The following is a 25,805-nucleotide window of genomic DNA, read 5'->3' as shown; positions in this document are numbered from 1 at the left end:
GGGAGGCTGACGGAGCAGCGGGCTGAAGGAGGAGGAGGTGGAGGAAGAGGAGGTAAGAGCGGGCTCTCCGTTTTCTCATGTCAGTGCGCGGTGTCCGGAGGACCGGAGTGGGGAATGTCACAGCTCGCGGCTCCCTCCTCTGTCAGCTGCTGCGGATCTCCATTCAGGGCGCAGAACACGCAGTTCCCGTTTTATTTTTTTAATTAATTCTCGTTATTAAGGCCACACGCTCCGAACGTCCTTCCAGCGGCGGCTGTGTGCGCGCAGCCCGGGCTGCAGGCTCCCCCACCCTCCTCATCCTCATCCTCCACCACCAACACCTCGGATAAATGTCGCTCTGTTTTCTTACATAATGCGTAAACGTGCATATGTGAGTGTCAGGGACGCCACACTCATCTGAGGTGTGTATGAATGTGTGTGTGCGTGCGTGTGTGTGTGTGTGTGGATGGAGTCTGACACAGCAGCAGCAGTGAACGTGACGCACTGGTGGAAATAGCTGAGATCCCTGCAGGGCTGGACGTGCTGCAGCAGCAGAAGGCTGGACGGTCCCTCTGCTCGTCTGTCACGTTGAGGAGCTGCTCGGGCTTTGTTGTTGTCCTCCGTCCTCGCTGTGGTGAGGGCTGCGGCGCAGAGCTGTGACATTTCTTCATCATGTGTGCAGCTCGCCTCCCCCCTTGCTGCTTTCTGATCAGGCATGGCTGATCGGTCTGTGTCTGCCTCCACATGGATGAGAGGCTGCTGGTACAGAAACCTGGAGAGGAGGCCTGGTTTGGACACAACAAATGGCCTCAGACAAACAAAACACAGCTTTGTTTTGTAGTTTCCTCAGTCGTATGTGGAATCAGTCTCGGCACGTGAGGTTTTTGGACCATTGTTTGGAGCAGATTAGTCACTGGAAGCCATCTTTTTGTTCATTTCTGGCACTATATGTCAGCTTATTGAGCTGAAAAATCACCAGATTAGCTCATAAACTAGGCGGGTCATTTTGGACCGCAGCATGCAGGCAGGCTAATCAAACAAACCCTCTGGCTGACTTCACTCTGCTTAACAAACTCCAATGTTTTGAATTCTAACAGCTGCGATCAGAGCAGATGCATGTGACCGTAGTAAGACAGAATAACCAGCAGAAAGATCTCCTGGTTACAGGGGACCTGCAGGGAGAAGCACATGGGGAAACACAGGCTTGTGGACTCCCCAGTTTAAAAAAAAAAGTACAAAAATCCAGATTTAGATGCTGCTCAACATCCTGTTGATGACCACAAACAGAACACAGCTTTGTTTGGCGGCTTCCTCAATCACATGTGAGATCAAACTCAGAGGCGGGAGTCCATTAGTCATCTGAACACAGTCCTCTGGAAAGTTCTACAACTCGACTGCAGCTTATTGATTTGCAAAATGCCCGGATCAGCTGGGAAAGTGTGGTTTGTGGACCCCCTGAACAAAAACTGTTCTCCACAGCTGTGAACTTCAAGACTTTGAAGACATTTCAAGTTAATGATAGACTGCGTTTTATTGAGAGGAATCAAAGTGCAGCATAGTTTATTATTTTACGATCAAATCTAGTTCACTTGAATGTGAATGCACTAAAGCTTGACAACCAGCTCTAGAAGTTATCCAGCAAAATATGTGAACTTTCTCTATCAAGAATTGTTCCTTGAGTTTGTTTCTTTGATTCCTTGTGGGAATTTGATGTTTGTTAAGTGGATAACTCTGAAGTACAGTGCAGGCTGAGAGTGTTTTCTTTGCGTTCGGCATCTTTGTCAGTGTTGAGTTTGGAGCGACGGTGACCACGGCTTGTCCGAATGAGGCTGAACTGAGGCTGTTTGAGACCCAACATGTCATAACAGGCCTGTTTGGCCTCATCCAGACCAGACCAGGCCACCAGTGCCCCCGAGGTCTCCGTCCAGGAGTCCAGACGCCCTGACGGGAGCTGCCCCACCCCCGCCTGCATGTGACACGTCTCTGTGGGCCCGTCGCAATCTCCGTTAAATACCAGAGCGGCCGCATTGTCAGGGGAAGAGATAGAGGCATGACTGGGCACATTATTTTTAAAAGTGCCAGTGGAGGGGAGGGGTCGGGTTGTGTGTCCCACTCCTTCTGCCAGAGAAGAAGTCCCTTATTGGCCATGTCAACTTCTGCAGACATTAACATTTCATTCAGGTGATTATGTAAGCAGCGAAGCCCCGGAGAGCAGAGCTGGAAACATCGCTCTGACAGCTGCAGCTGCCCGGCCAGCGCGCTCCGCGGCGCTCCGCGGCGGCTCCGAGGGGTCCCGCTTCCCAGACGGACGGCAGATGAAGACGTCACGGCAGTCAGAGAGCGAGGCTTCTCCCCTTCCCTCCATATAAACATCACAACAGTAATCGCAAGCTGGCGGATCTGAAAGAGATATTTACTTGAATAATTCATCAAGAATGAAAGGCTGAGATGTGTTTGAAGCCTCCACTGATGCTTCTGGCGATGCTTTCTCCTCTGATGTCGCTGCTCTTTCACGACCATGACGTGATCATATGAACCACTTGGGCCCATTTCTCCCCCAACGCTCCGCCACCAGCCCGCTGTTAGCGGCTCATTCAGTATTCATGAAGCCCACCTCATGTCCCAAACGTGGAGGAACAGGGGGCCTCATTCATGCCCCCCGTCATCCGCTGCGATTCAGCGACGGGACGGACTCTAAAGGCTTATTGACGCCGTGAAAGTGATGCAGTGCAGTTTAAGCCTTCAGTCCGAACCAGGAATGATTCCCCCGGCTTTCAGAAACAACGAGATTATTGTCAGGCTGTTAATGGTGATTACATTTCTGGTGTGGAACCAGACGAAAATGAAACATGGGATTATTTTTAACAGAAACAAACTGAGAGAAACGGGTCAGATGGTGGCGGATTGACTCTCCTCAACAACAAAATTCCTCTGAATCAGGTAGAAATCATCTTCTCTTGTTGAAGATACTCATGGCTGACCGGGAGATCCTGGCACCTGAATAACCGCCAGGCTTAATCAGCTTCCCTGAACGCTTCATCTCTCTGAGAGGATGTACCATCTCACATCTGCCCCCGTTTCAGTTTAAGTGACGTACAATCACTTCGCTCAGCGTTTTATCATAAGCTACAAGCTCAGATGATGATTTCTCCGTGCGATCGTTCAAGATAAGCTCATCAGCAGATTGAAGCCTGAGCCCGTCTGTAAAACCGCAGGAAAGTCATCTGAAACTCCAAATCCACTGACCTGCGTTTGTGTTCGGGGCCACTCGAAGCGATTTGGTGAGGAGATCTGATGTCCTCGCTCAAGCAGTCGCTTCACCCTCCAAGCTGCTGCTGAACAGTCAGGGCTGGGTGTAAGACAATACCAGGATGAGGTCAGAGATGCACATACCATGTCAGCGTGGCGATATTCATCTCCAACCAGGTGTATTTATAGAGCCGTCCACAATGGCCATGGAGGCGGTGTGTGTGTGTGTGTGTGTGTGTAGCGTCTTAAATAGCACCGGCCATTGTCGTGACACAGACAGGAGAAGTTCTGGAGATACTCCTGCCAGGTAATCGGGTTTCTGTTGTTGTCCTGATGTATGGCAGTGATTATATAGTCAAATATTTGTCCTCAGGTCAACCTGATTTATCCCCCGTTCACACGGCGATGTTTTCAGGTGTTGCGTTTTGGGTGTCAGCAACTTTTTGAAAACCTTCCGACTCTGCTGTGGTGTAAATGGGGGGAAAATGGAACTTTCTGGGAATGCTTGAGCCCCAAGACGGTGTGTGAACGTCGTGTAAACAAGCCTTCAGAGATAATACCAGCCTGTTTATTCAGTTTGGGCTGTCAGATATTGAATCGCATTTCTGTTTCGTTGCTTGAGGCAACATCGTTTGTGTGTCGTTGAGGTGTTTAATCTGTCGATTGTGAGAGAAAGAAAATTGGAATTGTTCACATAAATCTAATAATGGTGCATCGTGTTAGCTCCTGATGCTGCAAACTGCCCTCGCAGCGTTTTGATTGAGATCGATGCACAGTGTGTCACTCCAGATGAGTCTTTTTGAAACTTGATTGTTGTATTTTTGCTCATATTCAGGACTTTACTTGCTGTCCAGAGTATTTTTGGTTTTCTTGAGCTGCCTAAAAACACATTCCATCAGTACGATCAACATTAGCACAATAGTTTACTTTGTGCAAATCACCATCTGGCTTGTAGTGTGTGTGAAATGTATATTAGTCCACTGCTGAAAATAGTTCTTCTCAGACAATGATCTGTCTGTTTCCTTTGGAGCAGTCATTTCTGAAAATCACCCATAAAATATTGCAAATCAACGCAGTTGTTCTGATCTTTTTTTAACCAGTATTTTAGTCTCACTGTGGACCAATAGACAGTATTATGAGTCGTTTTTAGGATCCCTTAAATAACACAAGAGCCTGAAGAACCAGATAAGGTGGTTGATGGTGGTGAAGCTCATCCTGGTTTGAGAACTCTTAAGAAATTTGATGTTTCATGGTTTCTTTGCGGTTTATATAATTTGCTTGGCCGTTTCCTGGGCCGGATTGGAGCCTCCTGTGGGCCAGTTTCGGCCCACGGGCCTTATGTGACTCGGGACCTCGGGCAGCTGTTCTGGACCCAGTCAGCTGGATGTGTCGGTGGATCGTGACCACTGACACACTTCTGCCGTTTACGCTGCCGTGGAGGCCGGCCGCTGACCCCGCTGACCTCCGTCACACTCATGTGACATGAAGACTCGGAGCGATTTGTCACAGTGAGCCTTTAAGTGTTTAAGTGGAGTCTCCCCCTTATTGACCACGACCGGGATCCCTCAGCGGGACGGGAGAGCCACACATGCCGCAGCACGCTGTAAAGTCTTTATCTGGCTAACATCTTCCCTACACTGAACAAAATTATGTAATAAACCAACAAATAATGCTGCTGAGAGGGAAAAAAAGTACCGTACCACCTTTTTGTGCAGCTGTCTGGTGACTTTAAAGTCTGTTTTTGCATTTTCCACAGCCGCTGCCTTCAAAGAGTCGACTCAGTGTAAAAAAAAAGTGACATTGTTAGCATGATAGCAGGAGTCTTTTTGATTGTAACGGGCCGCTGCTGTTTGTTGTTCCTTCAGCTGTTCAAAGCCGGGCCCTCTGTGGATTTCTGCATCCATTATCGCTCCTCATATCTCCCTGTATTATTCAGTTAACCTCACCCTATGGCTGTCGCCGCTTTAGGCGTCGATTAAAGAGGATTTCGCCGCTGCAGATAAACCCGTCATGGAGAAGTTATTTCAGCGCTGGGAACCGGAGAGCTTGGTAGTGTTTATTGCAGCAGGCGGCAGCTGACGAGGGCATGGATGAGTGTGTGTGTGTGTGTCCCGGCACTGCCCGGGAGGGGGCAAAGAGCAGCGAGCAGCATCGCTCCGCTCGCTCCGTCCTGCTCCAGTGGCTCCTGATGAAGGACAGTGGAGAGGAGGGAGGATTAACACCAAGACTGCAGGCGATAAATACATGTTGAGGGATTCAATTAAGGTCAATTCAGTCATCTGCTCAAATATCCAAAAACACACAGCAGGGCGGCACAATATGTCACAGATTATTACTGAAATATCCTCAGTATCTGAAATGCATTGATTGCTGATTTATTTCTTATTTTTGAAACTGCAGTTTGGATTTATGCATTTTTCCTTTTGATGGTTATTTTCCTCACTGTGATTCTCAGATTTATCAAGATTGTTGACATTATAGTCACCAAAGCACCAAAGCCTCTGGCCTGAACTCCTGTTTGAGGCCCAGATTGACCGGAAGTAGAGTTGCTTTATGTTCAGACAGAAACAGTTCAGACCATAAACACCAAGTTTATGTGCAAATTGTACCTCCGCTCATGCAGATGAGGATGTCTGTTGGAGATGGCGCCTGAGCATTACTTGTTCGTCTGCTGTTGTTTTCGTGCTCGATGGTGAATGTCCAGTATGTGCATTTATAAAAGTGGAGTTTTCTCTGTTTCCAGGGGAGGAACAATAGTGCGATTTAAAACATTTTTTTCAAATAGGGTTTTTTTTCAAAGACTTGCACCCGTCACATGTCCGGTGAACAGAGCAGGAGTTTGTGATGAACAGATCTTCACTCCAGACTTAAAGACGGAGTTGTAATTGATTGAAACTTCTGCTATTTCTGGCCAGTTTTCTTTTTTCTGTGTGATCACTGGCTCTTCATGAGTCTCACTCCATCCTCACTGCTGATAACTATCTTTTTTAATCTCTCTAAATCACTTTGATGGAAATGAAATAACTCCCAACTTTTGCTCTTTGAAACACGACATTAAAATTCCGTTTGTTGCCTTCAGAGATGAATTAGCGTTCAGTATTCTGACATTTTCAGTGTTGGCAGGTAAAGTTTGGGTTGCACAACATTGCTGGCACAGTATGGTTATCTAACTGGTTTATATTCACTCGAAGAAGGAATATTAATCATAAATATTCCTGCCAATATGATGGGCCTGTTGAATGATGCTTTAAGGCAAATAGAATTAAACTATTCTGAGACAAAATCAGTAGATGTTTTTGATTGTCAGAAGCTGTTGCAGCAAAAGTAGGTGAAGATCTGTATTGTTTCGAATTAACTAGTCTTTGGAGGTTATCAGATATCAGAAAAAAGAAGTGATAGTTTGCTTTTCTTTGACCCACTTTACTGTTGTGGATTAGGTTGGATTTGAGAAAATGGGACTGTGTTGTGGAGACTCAGAAGAATCAGATGTGGGTCATGTATGAGAAAAACAAAATCACATTTGAACGTAGCAAAAACGCCAAAGGTGTAGACTGGAGAACCAAAACAATGACAGATGTGTGTTAGTAAGAGCAAACTCATTTTCCTAACCATAAATATGCAGGTTTTTAATGAAGCTTATCTTGTGTGCCTACAGAGCGTCGGTGTGAGTGGAACAGTTTGCATTTGCAGCAGCTGAACCTGAATGGAGGCCTTTGAGGTGTAGCGTCTGACAGGAGACTGAGTGGGTTGTAATTTTAGTGTTAACCTGTTTTTCCACTTCCAAATAACTCGGAGGCGTTCTTCCAGCTCAGACGCTTGTCCCACTACCTGGCTCACAACGCGATGGGATGGCTGTCCCTCGAGGTCTCACCTCTTCATCTCCTTCCTTTGTTGGTGTTCAGAACCCGTCCACGTGACCTCCGTCCAAGCATTAAGCGGAGAGTCATCTGCCCCGCTGGCGTGTCTGTGATCGACTCCCTGAACCCCCCCCTCCCCAAGCCCTGGAGGTCACAGTGAGACCGCCGAGCAAATCCAGCAAGGGAGCGTTTCCCCACAGCCATGAAACATCATAGTCGTTCCATTCATCGGCTCCGGGAGCCGTTGGGTCCCTTGTCAGTGTGAGACGGACGGCGTTTCAACACAGAACGCAGAGAAATGCTCCAGAATGTAGAACCCACCGCCATGTGAGACGTGGAGACCCTGATCTCTGATTTGATTGGTGTTGGCTGGGAGGTGGAAGATGGTCAGAGACGGGTCCTGAAGCCCCGCAGCGGGTTCAGGTGGCCGTCTCAGACTCGGCCGCCGACTCTGGCTTTGTTCGCCTCGCTGTGTTTACCAGCAGATTGATGGAGCCGTTGCTCAGATTGACAGATCTAGCTCAGCCGGCCACCCTCCCCTGCAGCCGGCCAGACGACTGCCTGTACGAAAAAAAACAAAAAAAAACCCAAAAAGCCCCAAGAGGAAATCAAATCAGCAGCAGGGAAAACTGTTGCCCCCCCCAAAACCCTGCAATTAGCACAGTGTCATTTTGGGGATCGGACTCGTCTGATAATGTCATGTCTCGTTGGCGTCAGTGGTTCTTTTCTTCAGCGTTTCTTGACAGGGTGCCGCCGTTATTCTGCCGCTTGCCCGAGAGCCCGGTGGCTGCCTTTAATAAGCGCCGGTCTGGTGTTTGTGCTGTCAGTTAGTTTTGCGAGCGGCGTCTGGTTTCAGTCGGGACTCGCGGCCAAGCGACGCCCCTAAAGAGCGCCGGCGGCCGATGCACGGCGGCCGACGCACGCCAGAGGAATTTGAATGCAGGCACAGCATGACAGACGGCCACGACGAACGTGTGACCCACTGTCTGTCACCGCTTTGTTGCACTGTGTGTGTGTGTTTGAGTGTGTGTGTGTGTGGTGGCCGGAGCCAGAACAAAGCAGCCTGCGTCCTCAGGACCTGGGCGTGGCGCTCTGTTCCATTAAGCTCTGATTGAAGATGGCTGAGTTTTACTCCTCGACATCCTGCTGTGAGAAAACTCAAGATGCTTTTTGTTGTTTAATTAGACATTTCCTGATGTAAAGGTAGCATTTGACGGCGTTTTGCTAAATCAGCGGATGACAAAGAAAAGAGACATCAGCTCAGAACTGTTGGCCTCTGATCCTGATCCGATGTTTTAGAATTCAGTATTGGCTCTCCTGGAGACCAGTGAAACTGGAGGGTATGAAACGCTGCTGTATTGAACTGAAACGTGTCCCAATCAATCAAATGAGACAACAAGCATCCAAAATCTTTGAAGCACAGTTGTCCTGATTGTCTGGTTTCAACCACCTTCACTGGCTCAAGAGTCCTGATATTTTTTCTTGAAGTCCAGAGTTCATAGCTTCAGTACAGGAGCTTTCTCGTGTGTGTGTGTCTACTCAGCTGTGTGTTAATGTATTAAATTGCTTGTATTGAAAGAAAATGTGTTGCTTCTATCTCTAAACTCACTGAATTGTGGGTATTGCAGATGTTGAGGTGTGTCATGCAGTTCCAATCAGGACATCTATGAATAAGACGCCGGTAGAGAAGCTAAAGAACTAATTCAGGCTCTGTTAATCTGAGGAGGGATGTTTGTCTTGTCTTAGAGTCCACCGTCGCATCAAACTGTTGGAAATGAGCAAAATACAGTTTTCATTATGAAATGAAGTGGCCTGGCCTCGTTGTTTTCAGCCATTCCTGCAGACACAGGTAAACGTGAAACTTTACTGAAACGAAAATTCAAAAATGAATTATTTTCTCTTGACTTCTTGAGTAAACGGGGCCTGAGAGAGTTTCTGTGTGAAATCTGCATGCTCTACCTGTGTTCCCTCCAACAATCCACCTTACTGTACATCCAGCCTGTTAAAACTACAGTGTAGACGCACACTGGCATAAACACACCTCCATGAATGAACTCATATTCTTTGACTGACTGCTCTACGCGTGAACATTGTATCTTAAAAATAGCTCCAAACACATGCTCTTCTTCTTTTTGAATAAAATCCAGCATGGCGTGGTTCTTCAGATAATGATGTTGACTTTTCGACTCAGTTCTCAGTCGAATTTAATCAACAAATGTTCTCGTTGATCCGTCTTCATTTAAATTACAGACACACTTTGGATAAATAAGCATTAGTGTGATGCTGATGTGTTGGTGCTTTGGGATTTGTACTTCTAAATTACGATGCTCTTTCTCTTTCTCGGATCCAGCTTTAACCAGCCGCTCCTCCATCGGATTGGCCAAATATGTTGCCATGCAGAGCGTGAACGCACAGTGCATGGAGGCATCGAATTTATTGCTGTTACTTCAGAAAGTTTTGCAGTATATCGTGCAGCCTTTGTGCACACAGTGATTGAATTAGCCTGTGTGCTTGGAATGTGTTTAAAAAAGGAGTTAGAGCTGTAACAGGATGGCTGGTGTCCATGTTTTCATGTGTATTTATGAGTTATTTGTTCCATGTGAAGTATTTCCTACATACTGTACATGGAGGGCTCTCGCTTTAGACACTTGATTGAGATGTATTTGCTTGCTGCTGCTTTCACGGTGAGAAAGTCTCCGATGGAAGATTGTTCAGATTGCCTCAGAAAGCCACCTGAGATACACGCGTGTGGTTCCCAGTTTGTGCATTGAAATTCCTCCAACATTTATCGGCGTATTGTGAACTCGTATTTTGCTTTTTTTTTATTATTATTATGGACACATTGTGTTGGATTTAGTTTCGTTTCGTTTCGTTTATTTGGGCATATCACATAACATAAACATGTCAACAAAATATACAAAACCATTCAATGAAAGCCCAAAAGGAGTAGGCTGAAGCAGAAGCTTATCAGTGCCTACCCCTTCCCATATCTCGTAATTATATCACTGAGGGTCACATGGCAATGTTGTTGTATTTGTACATAATTTTATCATCCATACCCAGGCCATTACACAGTAGCATGTGCATGTGCCTGCCTATGAATGTGTGTGTGTTATGTGGTACAAGATTCATGTCCTGGCATGCCACACAGTGTGTGTTATGTTTGTTTGGCATAGTTATCAAAAATACGGCGCATATACAGTTTTTTGAATTGATGTATAGTTATGGCACTTTTTAGGTTCCCATCTAAGCTGTTCCATAGATTTACGCCTCTCCGGGTAATACATTGGCTTTTGAGGGTCGTACGAACACGTTGAACTTTTAAATTAAGCATTTGCCTGGAAGAATAATTGCCCTCTCTATTAGCAAACAGACGATTTATGTTACCGGGAAGTAAATTGTTTCTTGCCTTGTAGAGTATTAACAGAGATTTCAAATGTATTAAGTCCTCAAGTTTTAGAAGGCTAGATCTTAAGAACAATGAGTTTGTATGGTCCTTGAACCCCACGTTGTGTATGATCCTGATAGATTTTTTTTGAAGTCTGAACAAAATCTCCAAGTGGCTTCTGTAGGTATTTCCCCAAACCTCTACACAGTACGTGATGTAAGGAAGGACAAGTGAGCAGTACAAGATTTGGAGAGCTTTTTGGTCAAGAAGGTGTCTGCATCTTCTCATAATAGCAATGTTTTTAGCCATCTTAGTTCGGATACTGTTGATGTGCGGCTTCCAGCTCATGTTGTGACTCAGAATCACTCCCAGAAACTTGTATTCTTTCACTCTTTCTATTTCAACATTATCTATTTTAACTTCGGTTTCAGTGTCTTCTTTGATTTTACCAAATAACATGAATTTTGTTTTGAGTACATTTAGCGATAATTTATTTTTATTGAACCACTCTTTAATTTTACAAAGTTCTGCTGTAATCTCAGTCACAAGGAGCTGCAAATTTTTGCCTGAGCCTACTATTGTAGTATCATCTGCAAATAATATAAATTTTAGTTTTGGTGATACATCACACAGATCATTTATGTATAGTAAGTAGTCAAGACATGGTGAGAAATTCAGAATATTCTGAAAGACCATCTATAAATTGGTGCCATTTTGATGTTGCAGAGCATGATTGGTACCTGAGAAGATCATTTATTGCAGTTTTGTCAATGTATTGTATTATTTTTAATACGTCTATATTGACAAATGATAAATTTGTGACGTGTTTATAGAATCATTGTCCATCTACTAAGACTAATTCCACTTGTATTCATTTGTGGCTTTTTGTTTGTCACATTCTCTTCGCTGTGCTTCCACTCTCTCTGTCTCTTCCATTGTGTCTCTCCGGACGGTAAAGGCTTAGTCATTCTGCCAAGGTTGTCTGAAAGGTGCTCCGTCCTGCAGTCTGCCCTACTTTGGTGGCTCCTCTGAAGTAGAGCGCCACAATACAGATATAACGGGTAGGAGGCGATCGGTTTGAAGCCGTGTGACAGACAGAGAGGTTGGATAGTGAGGCTCTGCTGACGTCTGCAAGTCTGGGGTCCAGAGAGTTCAGAATTTCCCATCTGTCATCAAATTTTTGCACATTAAGTTAAATATTTTCTTCTAAAATGTGCTCAGCTTATGTATTTATTTGTGGACCTTCTGCCGCCACTCTCTGGGACACACTGGGACCGGTCCACGGTCCTCGATGGTTCATGGCAGTGCACAGCCTCACATGTCATTTGCATATAGAGTATGGATTAGACTTAATGACTTTGAATGAGTACCTATATCAGTGCCTGGTGTCAGCAGGTAACTGAAGGTTAGGAATCATACCTGAACTCATCCTTTAGAAAAGTTGCATCAATGCATCCTTGTTTGATTGAAGATAGTAGTGGTAACATGACATTTTGTTGGTTGGTCAGCCAACCAGTCAATTATGAATGAAACCTTGTTGTCATGATGAATGATTGCTTAAACCAGTTTGGCTTTTCCCAACAGGATGTATTTCCTCTTGATTTTTAAGACGGAATGCTTGATTAGGCAGAGTTTTCTACTTTCTTCTCTTTTACTACTCTATTCATTAGATGTTTTGGACTGATGGATAGATAGAATTTTTGAAGACTTGAAGCCTTGAGTTATTGTAATTCCAACTTTTTTGATGGGTTGCATCAATTTAATCACAGCAGTAGCTGAGAAACAGTCTTCTCCTTTTCCTCACCATTATCCTCGGCTCCCGCCTGTTTTCCTGGACAACAAAGACCCTCCTCGTCCACTCCCGTTTTCACCGTCGTCCGTTATCCCGGCTCCGCTTTCCCCGTTTTTCATCACTGTTATTTGTATGTTAATAAAGCAATTAGCTTGTGTTTGCCGGGCGTCCGAAGCTCTCTTCTCTTCATTCACTCATTCATCCATCCGGGCTCGTGGTCCCTGTGACAACATAACCTCTTCAACCTTCCCTGTCAGGCGGCAGTTGCTAGGAGCCGCCGCGCCGGCTGGCTCGCCCGCCAATGAGCGGCAGGCTGCTAACAATGAGGGGCACTGCTGATGAGCCCCTGTGAGGTGGGCTTCCTGTCTGGGCTCATTAGGTCCGAGCCGGCTTCAGGTGAGAGGAGGGAGTCCGTCTTTTTCCTCGCCTCACGTCTCTGTCCGACCAGGAGGAGCTCGCTCTCGGGTCCACTCAGGTGTGAGCTTCAGATCGTCTTGGAGAAGTGAGACGTCTGCAGGTGTGTCAGCCTTGTTTCTCTCTCAGTGTGTGTTTTCTGAATGACCAGTGACTCTGAGCTGTGTTTTTCAGCGGGATTCACATCGTCTTGTTTGGTTTTCTAAAATGTGTGTGTTAGTTTTTGAACTGTTGCTGGAACATTTCTTTTCTTTGGCGTCGGAGACGGTCTGAGCAGGAACGAATGGCCACTTGTAGATGTGAGGAAACGGACTGAGGGAGCGGAGAGATGCACAATAGCAGCGTGGCGTGGAAGCGAGGTGATTGGCTGCCAGCATGCGGTGGATGTGAGGATGATGGACGGGGAGCGGTGGTGGATGTGCGCAGTGTGTTTTCACTGGGGAGGGGGGGGGTTCGGGTCGCCGTTGCAGAAAGCAGCAGACGCTCCCGGGGAGCAGCGGAGCTGCAGCCTCATCTGGAACAATGATGAAAGCTTCTGGCGAGAAAAAACGAGCTGCGGACGGAGCGCTCTTATTGGACGGCGGGGAACGAAGAGATGCAGGCGATTGGCCCGAAGCCTCGGGGAGACCGCGCTGTGGTTGGCTGTTGTCACGACGCTGAAAAAGTCCCACCAGAAAGAGAGAGTGTGTGCATGTGTGTGTGTGAGAGAGAGTGAAAGGCAGATCAGTGACAGCATGCCGTATCTATCGGTGTGTGTGGATGTGTGTGTGTGTGTGTGCGGGGAGGGGCGGTCTCGCTGAGCGCAGCGGGGTTTTAATCAAGCCAGAGCGGGGTGTGAAAACGGGCCCACTGTGGTTACACGAGTGTGAATAAAGAGTCATCTCACACACACACACACACACACACACACACACACACGTGACGGCTCATGTATTTATATATTGTGGAAACCAGATTAAATTAAACTTCATTTTTAGTTGAATGAAATGCAACTGTGGTCAGTGGCAACAACAAGTTGAGAGAATCGTCTTTATCTCAGCGTGTCCTGGACGTGCCGCTGTGTTTATGTGCACGTCCGTCCTTCACTGTCACATCGTAGGACACACACACACACACACACAGCCTGCGGACCACGTGCGAACCACCAGCCAATTCACCATCATTAATAAATGATTGGTTTCACAAGTGACGGTCAGTTTCCGAGCACATCAGGAAGCAGCTATTGAATGAAATTAAACCACATTACTGTATTTATGAGTTTCTCTCAAGGTTAAACATATAAAATGTTATCCCACAGGTTAAAGCCGGAGACATCCTCTAAGTGTTTTTCATTAAATCAGCTGCCGTGGTTCACATTAACCCTTGCAGGGGATGATTCGCCCCTCCGGCAGGCGGGTGGAGTTTTTACAGCTCTCACAATGATTAACGTTTCCCATCCAGAGTGCAACTGCAGCTTCGAGAGAAACGAGTGAATCAGTCTGAAAACTACCTGAGCGATGGAGCAAATGATGGATCTACTGTGTGGAATAAACGCCGTTCTCACACACTCATACATTCGCCCTCACTCACAGTTTTGGTATGCGAAGTTCCAACATGACCCCAAATTTGTTCAGAAATGCCTGCAGTTCTGCCTTCTGTCACATTCCTGGGGCATTATGGGAGTGTGGACAGCCGTTAACGTCAATACAATTTAACCAGCCCCTCGTAAATCCTTTGTTTTCTATTAGCTTTCAGCCATTTAATCTTTCAGCGCGTTTTATTTCCCCCCGTGGCGACAGCCGGAAACTTAATTTATATTCATATTAAGCAGGGAAATGTCACAAATCCACTCAATAAATCAAATAATTGATTGGCTCCGGCTTCAGTCGGGACCACATGCAGGGTTGTATGATTTGATAATGAACCACGGCGTGGCGGTCGGGATTAATTGAAGTGCAGGTGGTGTTTGGACTCCTTGATGACCCCAGCAGAGACAACTAAACCCCGGTGTCATTTCAAGCTTGAGGTGATATTTCACATCTCTTTCAGTTTTGATGAAACTAGGTCAGACAAAGCAAAGATTTCATAATCTTCCCCGATGACGTGACTTTTCTGTTTTGGCCCCTCCATAATGAGCAGACTCACAGTTACGCAACAATTCCTTTTGGCTCTTTTGTTTTATTTGCATCTCTTTGTTGCGTTCAGACACAACGTTTCCCTTCTGGAATATGTGACTTTTAAACGTTGTTTCCACAGCCTGCAGGCTCGGCGGTAGCAGATCACAGAGCCGGGATGTGTTCGTTACAGAGGCCCGTTTCAATCTGCGAGCGTTTCGGCCCCTCGCCGACGGACTGACACTTGATTAGGTGGCCGAGACGCAGGAGGAGGCCGAGCAGCTGCTGCCCGGGAGAAAACAATCACACACGGGCCTCTAAGTGGATTTAGTGGCTGGATGGAGGGAGAGGAGGGGGAAGGGGTGTGTGTGTGTGTGTGTGTGTGTGTGTGTGTGTGTGTGTGTGTGTGTGTGTGTGTCTGAACTGCTTGTCTAGATCGCCTCATGGACTGTTTGTGCGCATCTGATTAGATGCTCCTTTTGTTTTCAGGATGTGTGTGTGTGTGTGTGTGTGAGAGAGAGATTTAGTCGGTTTTGGATGTACATGTGTATTTCGGGATTAGGTCTTAATGAATCTGGGTCGTTCCACCAGCAAATTAGTTAAATTAATAATGAAGAATTAAAGGAGAGTAAAAATAGAGGGCGATTGATGGGGAGTGTGTGTGAGTGAAGCACGTTGACTGAAATGTTATTAGCGGAGCTGGGAGGTGTGTAAACCACGCGTGGCTCATCAGCCGCTCTCGACTGGCCCCCCGAAGCTTCGGCTAAATCACCTGGATAAAAACATTTTTAATTTCACCACACATCAAACAGGCTCGCAGAGGGACTCTCATCCGGCAGCTCCAGTTGTCAGATGCTATAAATGTGAGGATTTCAGTAATTTGTCGACTAAAATCTGCGTCACCTGGCTGCTGCATTTAATGATGGATAAATATTCGGTTCAGAAACACACTTTTCCAAAAGATGAGGCAGAATCGAACCAAAAAAATAAATGCCTCGCAAGAAAAACAAAGGGTTAAACTCATTTAAATGATGATGGTTTACCCTTATATCTGTTAGTGGCTAAATTTAAATAGAGAAAAATGAAAAATACAAATAAAAGACACATGGAAGGTGTCTAAAAAAAGATATGAACAGCTTAAATAGTTAATTATTTTAAGCTTCTAGTGGCAGCAAGGAATAGAAAGCATGTTGAAGAACAAGAGAGGAAAGAGCTTCATGCTTTCATCAGTGCACCTGGATTCTCTCTAAGTTAACACACCTTTACAGCACTTTCACTCACTGTTTCTTCAGAAGTCAGAGGTGAAGAATAACAGAGCTTCTTTCATTGTGTTTTGAGGGGTCCTCTTACCCACCAGCAGCGCTCGGAGTCACTCAAAATGCAGCTTTCTGGAAGAACTCCCTCTGTGTCGATTGTGGAAACGCTGCTGCTGTGCATGCTCAAATAACAGTTTCAGCACTTCTGCTATTACCGTATAAATGTGAAACTGTTGTGAAGCAAAAACATCATGTAAACTGGTCATTTTACTCTTGTTTCCAATGAATGAAAGCTGGTATGTTCATCCAGGGCTAACCAGGCGATCATGGTTTGGCTGACGGTCGTCTTTCTGCCACAAACACGACTGTATTTTTCTCGTTTGGATGTAATGGTTGGAATTCTCTTCCTGACTTTGCATAAAAGTTTGTTTCAGGATAAGCTTGGACCCCAAATGCCTCTTCTTGCTAGAATATATGTTTTTCATTGTATAGAGAGTGAAGTAAACCCTTGCTCCAGGACCGATGTCTGTGAATTTGCAGCTTCATGATCAGTAGACGTTGCTGAGGCACACTGGTGATGTTCTCTGCGGCTGTATTCGAATTTTTAATCGAAACAGCTTCTTTTGGTAATTTCTTGCCTTAAAGTCAAAGTCATCAGTCTGAGCTTTAAATCTTCTCCTGTTCCTTCCTCTATCTGTGGTGAAACGAACTTCCTCTTTCTGTTTCTTCTGATTTATTGATGAGAGCGTAATCGTCTCCTCTCTTCCCGTCGAGGATTCCCACGCAAATCTTTTTGTATTATTCATCTTCGCATGTTTGTGCGTGTTAAAATCCTCTGCGTTCTCGCATGTGTGTGCGAGAGACCACGCTCACACCACGGCTTTGTGCGCGTGCGTGTGTGTGTGTGTTGTGCATGAATGTGTGTGTAACTACCTCGGTTCCACCCCAATTTTTGCCCCGAGGCTCATCCTTGTGGGAGATGCATTTGGCCCTAATAGTCGCATTCTTGTGGCTAAATGGAGTGTACCTAATCCAGTGTCACTGATACCCCCACAAAGACACACACACACACACTGACACGGAGCGGGCGTCCTCCCCTCAGGGCCTCGGTGGAGGCAGCAGACTGGCGGCCGATGGCGCGGACCATCCCTCCCTGCGAAGTGAACTTCCTCTTTAAAATGTCATCATAAATGCGAGCCGTCTAAACCTTCACGTCGCCGTCGGCCTCGAAGCCCTATTACTGTATTAAAGGAGTATTTCAGCATCTCTGACATCATCCTGCGGGATTTGGCAGGCAACCCGACACCACTATCCGCTCCACTTGCCCTCCCTCCTGCCCCAAACTCCAAACGGTTCGTTTTGCCCCGACCTGACAGAAAACACACGGGGGGCTTTTGAAGGCGTCGTCCGGCTGTCGGCCTCAGCCACGCGCTCCCCGTCTCCGGCGCTGTGCCATGGTCATATCTAATCTGTGCAGGATTGCACTGCGAGGGCAGAGAGGGTGCGCCAGCCAAGGCTGTTGCCATGGTAACCTGGGGACCAGGGATGTAATCATTGAGCATCTGGTTTCGGGAAAACGCACAGTGAGATTTTTCCGTACATAAGTAAATGAGATTTTCCTTTTTGAGTGGGGGGTGGGTGCCGCTGTGTTCAGACTCTTTCACCCACAATGCATCAGGGCATTTTGGTGATAATTGTTCATTAAATAAACAAGTGTTGACTTCAAAGCTCTTGTCTTGCTCTGTTTTCCTGCAGCGATTTCAGTCATTAGGAAATCTGTCAATTAGTGTCTCAAACTCAAAGCAGATCTGAGTAGAGTTCAGTGTCTAAATGTCAGATGTCTTCAGGGGCGGATATGAAGAACCTGTTCTGTGTGTGCATGTTGTGAGAAGATGTGATCCCGGTTTGCTTTACTATTGTTGTGTCCCTCATTTCAGGACAGATATTAATGTCCATTGAAACACTGGATTCAGTCTGAGTTCCTTTAGAAAAGATGTTAAAATCCCAGCACGGTGGATGGTTGTTCTGACGCTGAGCTCGCCTCAGTCTGTTGTTCAGAAATGGCCCTGCTGCAGTTAAAAGTTCATTTCTGTCCACGAGGCTGTTTGGGGATCCGGTAACTGTGACATATGCTGCTGATCTGGTTGAGGTAAGCCCCTGATTTATGACTCTATTTGGAGGCGTCTTTGCCAGAGAGCCCTTTGTAGCCGCTGTTTTTGCCTGCGGGGTCAGAACAGAACACCGTCTCTTTTGGAGATTCAGCCATTTCTCAACGATGGGAAGCGGTGGAGTGTTCAGCGCCAGAGGTCTTCACCTAATAACACAATCACTCGGCCACGGAGGGAAGATAAAGGAAGACGAGAATAGCTCCCAGCGCCACAGTCTGCTCTTGTTGCAGCTCCTTACTTCCTGTGGCCGTTAAACACTGATTTGATTGTCAAATTCAGTCAAAATCAGACATTATTGACTCCAATCAGAAGAAGAAGCTGTAGAAAGAACACATGCGTCTGAGGCGGCTGGGTCAAGTAGGAATGCGTTCTGCTCATTTTTCCTTCTTTGAAAACATTTGGTGTTTCCACGTGATGATTATCACCTCGAGCCAAGCGGCTCAAGCTGCTCTCTTTCTGGAATGAGTGTTATAATGAGAGGTTGAGCCGGCCTCGCATCCTGCAGAGTCCCGTTATTATCCATCACACTCAGATCTGCTCTTTGCAGTTGTCTCTTCGACTCGTTCTTGTCCGTCTGACCTGTTCAGCGCAGGAACGTACTTCTCTCTGTACGCTCAGACACTCGTCTATGATCTTCAGCTCGTTCAGGTCAGTTCACTCTGAAAGGACTTGCTCAGTTTCGAATTGTGTGACAGGAAAGTGATTCATTTAGAGGGAAGCGAACTCGCAGCAGAGAACTGTGCAACTGAAAACCCCCGAAGCGGAAGTGAAAGTGACCGCAGCCTCTCACATCTCGCCGACTCATGTTTCAGCCCAACAGAAAAGAGGACCTTGAAACATCTTCCGCTTTCACTAATTAGGGAGTCATTTCCTGTTGGATTCCTGAGAGCGTGGCGCGCTGATGTGGCCCACTCGAAAACAGATCGCCGCCGCCTTTCTAGAAAAAAGTAAGAGTGAGGCGACGTGAGCGACCACCAGTGAATGTTCGGATTTGAAGCCGGCGCATTGTGATTGCGCGCGGCCCGGCTGCGCTCGCTGAAGTACAAGGTCTGGCACGCACAATAGGTGGGGTTCAGGCAAAACAATGCAGGCTTTTCCTCAGAAAACAAATCAAAACGTCAGACGGACAGTTCTCGGAAGCTGTAGCACCGCTTAACCGCGCACAGTAACCGCTTTCCCTTAATGAAACACCTCGTTTTCTTGCAACTGTGTGTTGGGAAAGTGGCTGCAGGACCCCCGTGGCGCTCGCGGCCTCCTGGCCTTCCGAGCTCCCTGCGAAGGGGTCGGAGGTCAAGGATAAAATGTTTTCCCACTTCAGCGTTCAAGTGAAGTGTTTACAAGCTCATGAGTGGAGTTTGTGGAAGTTCAGACGTCTCGTTCGGCCGCATTCCTCTGAGTTTTGTCATTTTTGTCTGTCTCCCTCACCTTGGCTTTTATTAACTCTGCCTTCCTACAAGAGACCCCATCAGCTGGTGATTGTTTTTCTACTTCATAATCAGTTTTAGGTAATTAGTATTAGGGATTAGGTTTCTCTGAACGCGGTTGCTCGACCTTAACCTCCAGCTTCACCCTTGCTTCGTGCGTCCATGCTGACTGCAGACGGCGCGGCGGTTCCTCTTCCCGTCAGATGACTGACGCAGCTCCTCGTTGCCACGGCGGCCTCGTGACTCACGGTGACAGCGGTCGGCCCTGGAGCGTCTTGTCCTCTTCAGCTGTTGATTCATGTCACGGCCGCGATGATTGTACCTTCATACGCCCTCGGAACTTCATGTCCCGTATTTTTCGCTTTCCTCACATTTACGTCAATCTGCTTTTAATGGGCTGTTTTTGTTGCAGCGTCCTGGTTTGGAATGATTCATGTTTTATGATTTTATAACGTTATAAATGGGCAGTTTGGACCATTGACTGATCTCGAAACAGCCAACAATCTTTGTTGGGCTCAAGATGAGCTCCACTAGGGGCTAGCCAAGCTGGATTTTTGGCAATTTCAACATGGACGCTAAGATAAAGCAGCGGTGGACGAGGATGAAGCTCGGGGTTTCCATATGATTGTCTGCGTTCTCGCCATTGTTTATGTTTATAACGTTTAGTTCTCTATGTGCATGGGTGTGCGATTTCATTAGAAAACCAACCAACAGCACCCTCTAGTGGCTCAATGGGAAAGGTGCCACTTTTCTGCTGTTTCCATGTAAATGGATATCATTTCCAAAGCAGTGACTCATAAACGTGAAACTTTTCTTTTATACATTTTCATTTGAAACATCACGTAAACGGGACCTTAACTACCCATATGTGTTTGCTGATGCATGGATAAAAAAATACATTTATTGATCCTTTATTTTTCTACAGTTCAAATGTGGTTTAAAAAAAAAAAGGTTGAAACTATTAATCTCCTCCTCCAGCTGATAATTTGCAGATATTTGGAACTGGCAGGCTGCGTGGGTCCAGGCTCCTCATGCATTTCTGATTAGGTTTTGGAAATGGCGGTGGTGTGATCTGAGAAATTAGCATCCTTTAATGGTTCAAGCGGCCTTGTTCGAGGAACCAACTGTCTGGGCATTTGCTTTGGACCCGATCCGCTTGACTTGCTGAGTAAAATGCAAAAGCAGCAATGGTCAGCAGTACTCGGATTGCCCCAGAGTTGGGTAATCTCATCCAGTCATCTGTACTTCAATATATTCCCGTGTCGTTGAGCAAGTGTGTTTACACAATAATCGTGTTCTGACTCTCTATTGCCCATTTTAAAGCATTTTTCTCTTTACAGTCACGATCAGCTGCCAAATGTCATCAAGTTTCAGCTAAAAACAAAGATTTGTCGTTCGAAAGTCAGCTTTACGCAATGATTTTTCTCAGTTTCATGACAACTACTGTTATTGACTTTATCTAAAACGTGTTTTGAACTTTTTTTTTAGTCTGTTGTGCAAAAACATTCAGTTGCTTTAACTCACCATGTAATTGTGTGCTTTTGTATTTACCTAAGCCCAAAAACCTGGCGTCTTCCTCGCGATCTGTCCTCACACGGCTAATTTTAGCAAAGCGAGGACTCAGAATGAAGCTTTCCAAAGTGTTTACAGGCACTTCTGCTGTAATTGAAGCCCATCTTTCTGTTGTTGCCTTTTCCTACTCAGAATTTTCTCTGTTTACTCCACAGAGAGACGTCAGCCTCCAAGCGCACAGTGTTGTTTCAGTATCTTCTTCTTCTTGGAAATAACCAAGATAGAAAATGCTCTGTTTTACAGTGTGAATTAAAAACAAAACAACGATCTGCTGAATAATAGAAACACTGCCGGTGCTTCTTGAGGCGCTGTTTCTCTGACTGTCCAGTGTCCAGAGTGCAGTTTCCTCGTCTCAGAAGCCATTCGGACTTCGTTTGACAGCCTTGTTGTGTTTTTCACTCCCTCACATTGTAGCATGCGGCACAAAAAGCACACATTAGAGGCTGACCTGGTTTTGTGGGTGTGCGCACGAGGCTCGGCGGACCGTCGACCTGGAGCCAAAGCGACAGGCGCCTCGCTGAAGGGGGGAGGAAGTGGCCACGTGTTCAGGCGGAATGCTTCACCTGTCGAGTCGTGCCGCATGTTTAATCGGAACCGACTGGAAATCTCCCATTTTCCCCCCCAAATCTGCTCACCAGGCGTCACGAAAGCTTTCACCGGTCGGACGCCAGCTCTTGCATCTCGCATCCAGAAGCGTAATTCCCCCTCTCTCGACTTGACGTGTGCATCCTGCTAGTCGTGACTTGCTTGGTTCTTTCTGGTCCAGTGCCATGAGAGCCATTATTAGGGCCAGACTTGCTTGGCTTTGATCTTTCTTTAAAAAAAAAAAATGGCTCGCCATTCATTACGGCGAAGAAATTATGCATGAGGAGCCGTCGGTCCAGGAGCATTACTCAGAGCGAGCGTCTTTAGCGGGAGGGAAAAAAAAGGAAGCAGTTTTAAATTAATGTCTGAAAGGCGAAGTGCGCTCTTTGTGGCTGTTTAATTATCTGTGACGTTTTACATGTCCGACCGTTTAGGGACGATCACACCCGGAGCGGTTCGCTGTCACGCTTCCCGTACGGACGCCGGGCCAGTTCCGCCAAAACGGCGCCGCCCTCCCGCTCAGACTTTATCTGATCATCGATTTATTTGAAAATGAAAAACTGTGGCCGTCTAATGGATGAAAACGGAGAGGCCGGTATCGATCCTCATCCAGCAGATGCTAATCCCAGCACGGGGGCCTCGAGGCCGGCGGGAAGCAGAGGTGGGAATCGAACGATCAATGAGGATGATGGAGCCATTAGTAACACCGTGACCCTGGCGAGGTTGCGTGAGCTTGGGTTTCTTCTGGGGCTGTTGCCCCCGGGCGGCGGCGGTGGTCACAGGCGCTCCTGCGGTCGGCCCGTTGACATGTGGAGCTTCAGATCCCCCCCCCCGCCCGTCCTGACGTGCGTCCGTTGCTCCTGCCCGCCCCATTAAGTTCTACTCTTTCATTTTCCAGTGAGCTGCGGTGTCCGGTAGTCGTGCGGCGGCGGCGGCTCCTCTGGATGGCGTGCTGCTGACCGCACCGCTCCCGGCCAGGGCTGCGGCCAGAGCCGCCCTTGTTCTGGTGCTCCGGTCCCCAGATGAGGCCGCTCTAATGCAAACACACTCGGGGGGTGTTTCTTTTGGCCCGGCTGGGCCTGTGAGAGAGCCGGCGCTCGTCCTCGGCTCGCGGTTTTACTGTAAGTGATCCCAGGTCCCGCTGTTTTGCTTCCAACTCGAAAATATTAACACGTCGTTCAGATTTTGAACCAAACTGTTTAGGATTTAGGTTTCGTATTTACACCATTTCATCTTTGACCCAGTGAAGAATACATGATGGTTTTTCTTAAAAAAAAAGGTTGTTGATCTTTCAAAATAAGATGCTGTTTTGAAGCTTTCGTTAAATAATGAGATGAAGAAATGTGCTGAACTAGTGAAAAGACGCTCTGTGGCTTTGCAAACTGACTGACCACTGTCAACGGCAACTTCTGCCTCCATTGTAATTCAGCGATGAACCAGGAACTTCAGAAATGGCTCACACCTGTCACCAGCCTTCCCCATTTAACCCGACACACACACACACACACACACACACACACACACACACACACACAGAGGAGGCAGTTCCTGCTGGTGAATGTAGGCCAGCCGTGATGCGTCGGGCCGGCGGGACACGCCCCGCCTCGCTGCAGGGAGGCCGGCATTTTCCCTCTGCTGCCAGGCTCAGATCAATAACGGGGGGGCCGCTCATCACTTCCACCGCCCTCTGTGTCTCCGGGGGCGCGGTCTGCTGAAGCAGGAGGAGCGGCGCTTTACAGATTCTGTAGAACATACTGTACACTAGAAAAATGTATTTATTTCACTAACTGCTCACATCAACAGTTGCATGAATTAAATGCAGCAGCAGCTGCCTTTTCAGAATAAATGTGAAAGAAGATGAGGCCAAATGATGGCAAATGAGATGAGAAATGAAGACAGACCGCTCCAGCGTTCAGCAGAACCCAGTACTTAAGAAATATTGGCAATATTGTGTGTGTGTGTCTGTGTGTGTGTGTGTGTGTGTGGGAACAAAAAACACGGGATACACATGTGAGTGGGGTGTAAGTGATTTCAATCGGCATGTTACCGTAGCAACAGGGATGCTCAGTTGACGTCTGATTGTAAGCGAGGAGGGGGTCTTCAATCTATACAGCCCCTCTGTGTGTGTGTGTGTGTGTGTGTATGCGTGCGCGTGCGTGCGCGTCCGTGTGTGTGTGTAGCCAGTCAATGTGATGTCATCTCCCACTGGGAAGATATAAAGGCCAGAGGATGAAGAGGGATCGGGCGGAGGATGAGGAGGCTCCGCATTACATCTCAAACGTGCACGCACTGGGTTTCTGTAGTTCAGACTAAGCCTCCTCACAGCGCTGTGGTAATCTCCTCTCTATTGATGACTTATTATCACAAAATGCAGTTTTTCGCAAAGACAAATTTGCGAGGTTCTTGATTTGTCTGGCGGTGGTGAGAGAGTTTAGAGTTCTGTGTCGGTTTGCAATGAATATAAAAGAGGTAAACTAACAGAATTCAATTATAACTGTTAATTTTCACAGAAATGTCACAATCTTGACCCAGAAAGCAAAAAACTCAAAGCAGGTTCAGCCAGTTAATTACACCCTGATTCCACTCACTGGATTTATTAATAACCGTCTTATATGGAAGGATTGAAGGTGTTCATCCTGAGGCGACGTGACGCTGTGGGTCAGGATCGGTTTTCATCTCCTCTCCCCGTTAACTGTCACTTCTCTGTCGTGAGTCTTTCTGGATTGATACCATCCTGAAGTTCTGTTCATGTTTTCTTTGGATCTTTGGTGACTTCCTGGATAAGCTGTCCCCGTGCTCATGGAGAAACGCTGGAATGTGGACTTCTGGGAAAGTCTGCCGTCGCTCCAAGTCCGGTCCGTCTGTAGGAGTCGTGTCTCCGTGTGGATTTGTGGTGCCTCAGAAACAGCTGAAAGTTTGATTAAACTTGGCTGGGGAACACACAGACCTGGGAGTGTTTTTGTTGGATGCTTAATAGCTTTTTGTTGTGCAGTTTGCTGGAAGTTTGTGATGAATTAGTCATTCCTAATTTAAAAGTGGTTCTATAACATTACTACGCTCTGTTATTCAAGAACCGACGCTGCTGACCCTTGTTAGGGACCTTTCAGAGAAGGCTGGCCACTTTAGCTGTTATTAATGTTTCAGTCTTCCTTTTTTTCCTCAAACTCAGATAAAAATTAGGTAAAGCATCCCCTAAAGCAGGAGTGTCAAACATAAGGCCTGTGGGCCACAACCGGCCCGCAAGAGGCTCAGATTTGGCCCATCAAACCATTGAGACAGTTGTAAAAAAAAATGTTTCAAAGAAAACATTCTTCTATTAGAAAACACATTTCCTAAGAGTAGCTGGTACAGCACAGCAGTGAGGCGGGAGCCGAGGTGTCAGCGATGCTGCCGTGCGAGCTCGAAACTTTCTGCTGTCGGGGCGAGTTTATATAAACATACAAAATGCAACAGTTTTTGTGACATTTCACTGTATTTTGCACCAGAAAGTATTTAAAACAGGCTTTTAGGATGAGATCGTAGTAATTTCAAGTTGTAATTGTTTGGTTTTGCGAAATTATAGACATTTTTCATCACGCATGGTCTGCGCCACAAGAAAGGGAAAAAAAAGTTTAAATTTAAAGGTTATTATGGCACAATTTTACTGGACTGGCCTGAACAGTCGACATGAAATTGGCCTGAATATGGCCTCTGAATATGTATGTTGTGTGTGTGTGTGTGTGTGTATATGTGTATATGAGAGAGAGAGATCATTCACTTTGACTTGATCTTATTTTTTTAGCATCTGTCAGTTTAAAATTGCATCTTGCACACACACAGTCTCCTCTCTCTCTCTGTCTCTCTCTGTCTCTCTCTCTCTCTCTCTCTCTCTCTCACACACAGACACACTCTTCAGAGCGCTGCACTAACTGACTCGGCAGTGTGTGAGCGCCGGTTTCTGGCAGTTGCTTGTGTGCTTGTGAGCTCTGCTGGCCCACTGGAATTCAGGAATTCACACACACACACACACACACACACACACACACACA

The 25,805-nt window shown here is 46.6% G+C and overlaps 1 pseudogene; it reads left to right on the top strand.

The window, feature by feature from the left end:
- Positions 1-25,805, top strand: part of LOC115391521 (unconventional myosin-IXAa-like) — a 67,658-nt pseudogene continuing 41,853 nt past the window's right edge.

The sequence above is a fragment of the Salarias fasciatus genome, chromosome 7, assembly GCF_902148845.1.
Source record: "Salarias fasciatus chromosome 7, fSalaFa1.1, whole genome shotgun sequence".
Classification (NCBI taxonomy): Eukaryota; Metazoa; Chordata; class Actinopteri; order Blenniiformes; family Blenniidae; genus Salarias; species Salarias fasciatus.
Note: the sequence above shows the minus strand (reverse complement) of the source record. Positions and strands in the feature narration are given on the sequence as shown.